General features: G+C 41.5%; 1 pseudogene; it reads left to right on the top strand.

Moving 5' to 3' along the window:
* Positions 1-3,948: 3,948 nt before the first annotated feature.
* Positions 3,949-6,503, top strand: LOC109066491 (annotated as a pseudogene).
* Positions 6,504-7,107: the final 604 nt, after the last annotated feature.

Genomic DNA, 7,107 nt, shown 5'->3' with positions numbered 1-7,107 from the left:
CCTCAAACGATTCTTATAAATGTAAACTTGTTTTTCATTTCAGATTTACTGTTCAAGATAAACTCAGTTTGAGGGTCTTAAAGAAAGTGAGGCTCTTAGCTGCATCTAAACTGGAATTAATGTAAACTACTTTTCCTGACAGAATGCATGCGCATTTTATTTTGAATAATAAAGCATGTTTTAAAAGTAAATTGATTCTTCTCAATCAATACGTTTATTGGCAGATGTTTTAAAAAGTATGTTATTCTGTGAATTCTGTTATGTGTGCAAATATATTTCAGGAATCAAAGAAAAATCTCACGAAAAATGGCCCAGTTATCCTGAATTAACCCTCAATTATGTTATTGATTATATTGTTACAATGTTATAATCTTTGCAATGGCCAGAGAGTTTTAAAGCAGTACCTGCAGGTGCTGTTATCATAATGCCCTTCTGTCTGGGCGCCTGTTTGTTTTCACACTTCCCACGCATCCGCATCCTTAAAATGTGTATATTAATAGTTCAGCGAGTTGAAAACGGGGCGGTTTTGAGACATTTTGGTGAAGGACAATAAATCAAGATAAAGCAGCTTCAGTTTGAGGCAGCTGTGCATACTGAAATGAAATCGCAAAGGGACGCAGGGTGAAATAGTTCCATACGTTTCCACGAGCTGTCCACGGTCCTGAAGATAAGATGACATAACTCAGCTCTCGAGGCCAAGTACAGTATCTACAATACCTACTAAGATAGTTAAAACCATAAGATGCTTAATTTGTAAATCTAGTGCCTGCTTCTGCTTCCCAAACATACTACCCTTCAGAAATATCCCTCAAACACTTTCTGCTAACCCAAGTTTGTGTCAAATATGAACTAAACCCAGCTGTTGGGTTTAATTTTTAAATGTCATTTCTAACCCAAAAGTTAGGTTAGTCCACATTTGGGTTGAAACAACACAGCATTTTTTTTTTTTTTTTTTTTTTTTAAGAGTGAACCGTGCCATTACTAGCAGTAATTGTTGTTGTTATTGTAACAGTTTCGGGGTGCCTGTTTTGTTTATTTTATTTATTTGACCTTGTATGTTAATTCAATGTCATTATTAATATCTTATAGTGCCTCATTTTTTGCTTAGGTCAAACAGACACGTTCCAATAGATCATTTTCCTAAAAGGCAGACCGTTTCATAAGCACGATTTGGGGAATTATGATATCAAATGCACAGTAAAATTAATGAGCTAATGGAGGGAAAAAGTGTAAATAATCATTCGCGTGAACAGGATAATAACCCACACAAGTTCAAATGTCGATATAATAGTCAGTATATTTGTATCCTTTATAGTTCATAAATGTCACTGTCACAAATATTTATGTCACAAATGTTGTGAAATCGACACCATGTTAAGTTCTGCAACACTGGTGAATTAGAGCACCACTTGCTTCTGTCAAACTAAAAAAAAAAAAAAAAAAAAAAAAAAAAAAAAAAAAAAAATTAAACTAAAAAAAAAAAGTGTAATGTGGGCATCAAAGGAAAGTCATTACGCAATAATCAAACTGACAAGGCTATGTTGCCATTTATGGCGTTTAAAGGGGACTATCATCTGGAGAGACTATACTGCAACCTACAGGATGTAATGCGCAATATCTGCTACTCAAAACAAAATTATTGTTATCAAAATTTCTTTCACACGGTCAAATGATATATATATAACTGGTGTGGATTACATTTTTCAATAGGTATCCCAACTTTGTTTTCCTTTTTTTTTCATAGCAAACTGAAGATGCCGGGAAAAATTAAATCCGCGCCATTTATTTCCCCCCAAGAGCGTAATCTTTGTTATCATCATGCCTGTTTATTTGTTTGATTACAATTTAAACAATTGCTGAAGTTGTTGGACTTGTGAGGAGAGAACATTCGTCATTCGTAGGCGCCTCGAGAACTCAGCGCTTTGTTTTTCCTCTTCGCAGAGTTTCCCCGAGAACGGACACAGATATATTTAGCAATTCAATATTTATATTTTCTGCCCAGACGTGCAAATATCCGTCCCCCAAGCGCCTCTTGTCACGAGGAGAGTAAAAACCTCTAATATCGGCATTATTCAGCGTCCTAGCATTGACAACAGCTGAGGACTCAGAGAGACACCTTTATCCAACAAGTTCACCTACAACAGTAGAGGAACTCCAGCATTCTAATACAACAAAATAACAATATTATGCCACACAACGAGGAAGCCTTCAAAGGTCTTTCACGTATTTTCGCTGCTGCGCCGAGCACGAGGCTTTTTCTAAAGCCAAGCGGCGTGCATCCTTAAGCAGCAGGGACAGCGGGTTTGATGTTGCCGAGATTTTTGGGGACGATTAGTTTCTTTACCTTTATTGTTATAAAGAAAGGCCTGATTTTTATCTCCACATCCTCTTTGTTGGCTTTGATTAAAGATGTACAGCATGCTTGTTTTTCTGCCTATGAGGGCACTGCTGTGAAAATTGCCCTCGCATTTGCATTTCGTATATTTTAGTGCGGCCGTATTTCATGACGAAGCCAAATTAAAAACGGCCAACTTCAGTAAGCAAGTAAGTAGAATCGATTTAGTTTACAAGGCAAATAAAATATACACACAAAAACATTGTTTTAAATGGGCCTAAGCATTGACGCACGCGTAATGATGACAATAAAACAAAATTCGTTAATTACAGAACGGAACCACTTGGATTATCCTAAACCGAATTATTTCGTATTATTAGGCTATTATTGTTGTTGTCATTCGACATGCACAGTTTGAAGTTGCCTGCTTTTTTTATTAAATAATTAATATCAAATCAAGTGACTTTACGGAGCGCAGTTATTGTTTATTTTTTTGCCTTTCACAATAATCATGAATGTGGGAGATATTTTTTTTCTCGTCTCCCTCGTTTCTTTTTCTTTTTCCTCATGGCTATGGGCCAATTAATCTCACTTTCCACAATTAATTAGTCCCTCTCATCAGGGGGGATGATGGGGTCCTGGATGGTAAACTGACACTGCGCTGTGTTGGTATCTGAAGCAAAGGGCGCGGCGGCTGATGGAAAAAGCCTGCTTCCACTCACGTCAAATCATTATCCAGAAGCAGCCCTTTACAAGAACGTGTATACACTTGGAGACGGCGTTTTTCGCCCACCCCCAGCATGCTACTTTACAAGATGTTCAATCCATGTCCTGCCTTACGTGCTCGCATTCTTTTCTCTCTTCGGCGAAGCGACGTGCTCTCGCGTCGCACTTACTTCTCCCGACGTCCAAACGCGCCATTAACATCGTACACTCACTAAAGTGCTTTTCTATTTAAACCTCCCTTTTTCAACTGCCAGAACTCTCACCAAAACACGCCATTAATTACTGAGCTCGTGACAGCCTTCGCCCCGGTGTTTGGCGTGTTGCGCTGTTGATTGAAACGCGGACTAGGGCTTGATAAATGGCGTTATTGCGTGTAATTTAGGCCTGTCAGAGGGGGGTGGGGAGTCTCTCTGCTCGGACTCTGCACAGCCTCCTGCCAGAACCGATAGCTGGAGGCATGCCAGACATGGAAAGGGGTGGTCCTCTGGCAGTTTTGCGGAGATTTCTTGAGCAGGAATTTAGTGGGGATCTAGGGGGAGAGAGCAGAGAGAGAATTTACGAATTGATAGGTGGTTCGCGTTTTGTTTGGCCGCACCGTCTTTGGCGCCAGAGGACATCCGGAGCATTGAGTGTTCTGTCTCTTAAAGGATTAGCTCCTCACGATGGGCCACCAAGAGACTAAGGAGGGGTCGCTATCCCCCCCTGGCGACACACAGCTGGTGGCTTTCAACCGGAGCGTTTCCTGCGAAGCAGAGCCGGAATGCGTGGCGCACGGGACCTCCGGCCGCCTCTGGAAGAGTCACTGGCTTTTAAAAGAGATTTGCTTGGAGTAGCACAGAGTTTTCTCCTTTAATTTTAGTCCCCTGACTTTACTTTTGATGAATTAAACCCGTCTTTTTTACAGCCGTTCAGCTTCGTTTGGGCAACAAGTCTTAGCAATGACGACTGAGAGCTCTCAGCAGCAGCTGGACCCGCCGCCTGCCCTCAGATCCAGCCCCGCATCCAGTGCCATGCACTCGTCGCTTCAGAGCACCGCAGACAGTGGTGGAACGCCCAGCTGCGGACCCGGCAGCAAGGGCAAAAAAGTCCAACCGCGGGCAGGAGGCGCCCCGGAAAAGCCGCCTTACTCATATATCGCCATTCATAGTCATGGCGATACAGAGCTCTCCGACCAAAGAGTTTAACGCTGAGTGAAATCTATCAGTTCCTCCAAGCGCGTTTCCCATTTTTTTAGGGGTTTCCTACACAGGGCTGGAAAAATTCCGTCAGACACAAATTGGCCATAACGATTGTTTCATGCAAACTTCCCAAAGCCTCGGGCGCCGGGCAAAGGCCACTATTGAGCCATCGACCCCGGAGCGAGTTCATGTTCGAGAGGGTCTTTCCGACGCAGGCCGCCGTTGTTTCCGAAGGAAATGGCCAGGCTCTCAAACCCATGTACCGCATGATGAACGGCATCGGCTTCGGCGCTTCGATGCTGCCCCAAAAACTTCGACCTTCCATCCCCCCGCTCCCTGGTCCTGCGCATACCAACAGCTACAGATCTGGACGCGTATGAGCCATCCCGGTGGCCGTCGTTTTCACGCTGGTTACGATGGCCTCCAGTACAGCAGGGCATCATGTCTCACACGTGTCGCCCAGCTCGGTTTCTACATACAGGACGGCACGTAAAGTCCTAAGCAACGGCCGAGTGGCGGCCCAGAAAAACAGCAACAGTCCCGCTGCACTCTCCGCCGGCCAGCAGGCGTCTCGCTGAGTCTGCCATGCGCGTATGGAGCCGCCTCGGCACGATGGGCTTCATCAGGTGTTGTCTCCTTACATTAAACAGCAGCCACTCGCCTCAGCAGCCCGACCTCCTCTGGATTACGCGCGAGTAGGCCGGCCATGTATTCTCTGGAGCAGGGCTATCTGCATCACAACGGCAGAGAGTCCGCCGACATCTCAGGTAAAAGCACGCACTCTTGTTTTCTTTTGTTGGATTTTGATTTCTACATCAAGTTTAGCTGGTATAAAAGGGACATTAGAGTCATTCGAGGGTCCTATACAATGATGTAGTTTCCCATGTAAAAATAATAAATAAAGTAAAATAAAAATGTAGCTGCTGTGCTGTTATTATAATAACGTTTTATATAATGTCGTTTTTAAAAAAGGTCCTACTTTTTTTAATGTTAAATTTTAAGCAAAGACATCGAAGTTAAATCAGATTTGTATACAGGAGGCCGACACCATGTGTAACAATTTAGGCAAATATTTTTCGATGAATTAAAGTAGTACAGCGTATCGAAGCCATTTCATTAATGCTTTTAAAATGCATTTTATTACAATTAGTATGCTTTCATAGTGCCTATTCATTGCTAATTATTTACAGTTATGGACCATAGTATTTTGCAGAAAAGGGCAAATTGTTTGAGTCATATGAGACTGTACAATCATATCATTTTTATTTCCTCCAAATTTGGGACATGCCACGTAGAATTATTTTCCAAGGCCTACATGGTTTCATGTGTTGCATGTGTCCAAATCGCATTTAGACTAATGGGTGTTAAAGTTTGTGCAAGTGGCAATTGGGAATTACTCACTTTTTGAGTTGATTTTTCCTGCAGTGCTGCTTTAGAGACACACTATAATTAGGAAAATAGCAGATGTCTGACTTGAAGGCCTTTGTGAGCTGTTTAGATTTTTTTTCTTTCTTTCCATCATTACCCAAGGTTAAGAAAACAGTGCCGTCTTTGCCAGTAGATTGGCAGCCGGCATTAATGCAAATAAAGTTTTACATGTGTATTCAGCTTAGCCAAGCGGAGCTGTTTTTAACGTCTTAAGGCTTGTGTATGAGGCCCAGGTGGACAAAAAATAAACTACTTAGCCACGCCTAAATGAAGTTTGTAATATAAGAAGAAAAAAAATAAATACATGAAATATGCTATGAATAATGCAAAAGGCGGGAGGAAGATTTGTATGTGTGAATTGAACTGAGTTCGCTTACAGAGATTTACAGAAAGCAATGCCATTGTTCTTAAAAGACTGGGCATGGCGTTGAAAGCACTAGAATGTCATTGTCTGTGAGCTTGCTTAATAAGCATGTCTTCTAGTCAAACCTAAAAACAATAGGGTATTGCTTTCTTTAGAAAGCGCTAAACTGAAATACACTCCACGTTCTAAGAAGACTGTAGAGACAATTTACGTATACTTTCGATATAACGACATTATTCCTAGCAATATATTAATAATTGGTGTGTTTTTGTTTTGTTTTTTTGTTTTCCTCAGCGGGAATATCTCAGATACCAATCCCCACTTCTTCGTACAGTCTGTGACAGAAAGACTTTGTGCTGAACTTCAATCACGGTAGTACGTCGTTTTCATCATCAGTAGTGGATCCTACTTCATCATCAGCTACATCACCAAAGGAGTCTGCCAAGATGTGGAAGCGCCATGCATTATGTAATTTAAACTATGACAAGCAGAAAATAATAATAATAATAAACGAGCACGTACGGACGTGGAGACTTCATAAATTAACGAGATTGTGTGCGTTTGATGAACGTTTATCAATGAAGAATGGAGATACAATCAATGGAAGAATAAAAGAAGCGGCTCATCTCTCTCCCGTATTTACTGAGAGAAACTATGAAGAAAGAAATGAACTGGTCGGAACTGAGGACTCCCGCTTAGGGAGGCAGTAGCGTTTGGGCTTTTTTTTTGGGAGGGGAGGAGATTATGACATATATTTACTATCTTGGAAAGATCCTCGGAAGCGTCTGCAAGCGAGGAGGCGTGATCTCTAACAAGCTGTTTATCAGTCCATAATTAATAATAAGTCTTTTTGTTTGGTTGACCACACTTTCAGCAAGGAAGAGAGGGAAAGGGCTCAATGACTGAGCATTTAAAGTCTAGTAACACGTCAGATGATTAGTATGATATAACTGGTTGTGGATTACATTCTTCAATAATAGTCTTACCGAATCTTTGTTTTCCTTTTTTTTCGGTAATCTTCATCTTCAGCAAACTTGAAGATCGAGCGGAAAATTAAAATCCCACCGCCAGTTATG

This window comes from Cyprinus carpio, chromosome A2, assembly GCF_018340385.1.
Source record: "Cyprinus carpio isolate SPL01 chromosome A2, ASM1834038v1, whole genome shotgun sequence".
NCBI classification, from domain to species: domain Eukaryota; kingdom Metazoa; phylum Chordata; class Actinopteri; order Cypriniformes; family Cyprinidae; genus Cyprinus; species Cyprinus carpio.
This window is presented reverse-complemented; position numbering and strand designations above follow the sequence as displayed.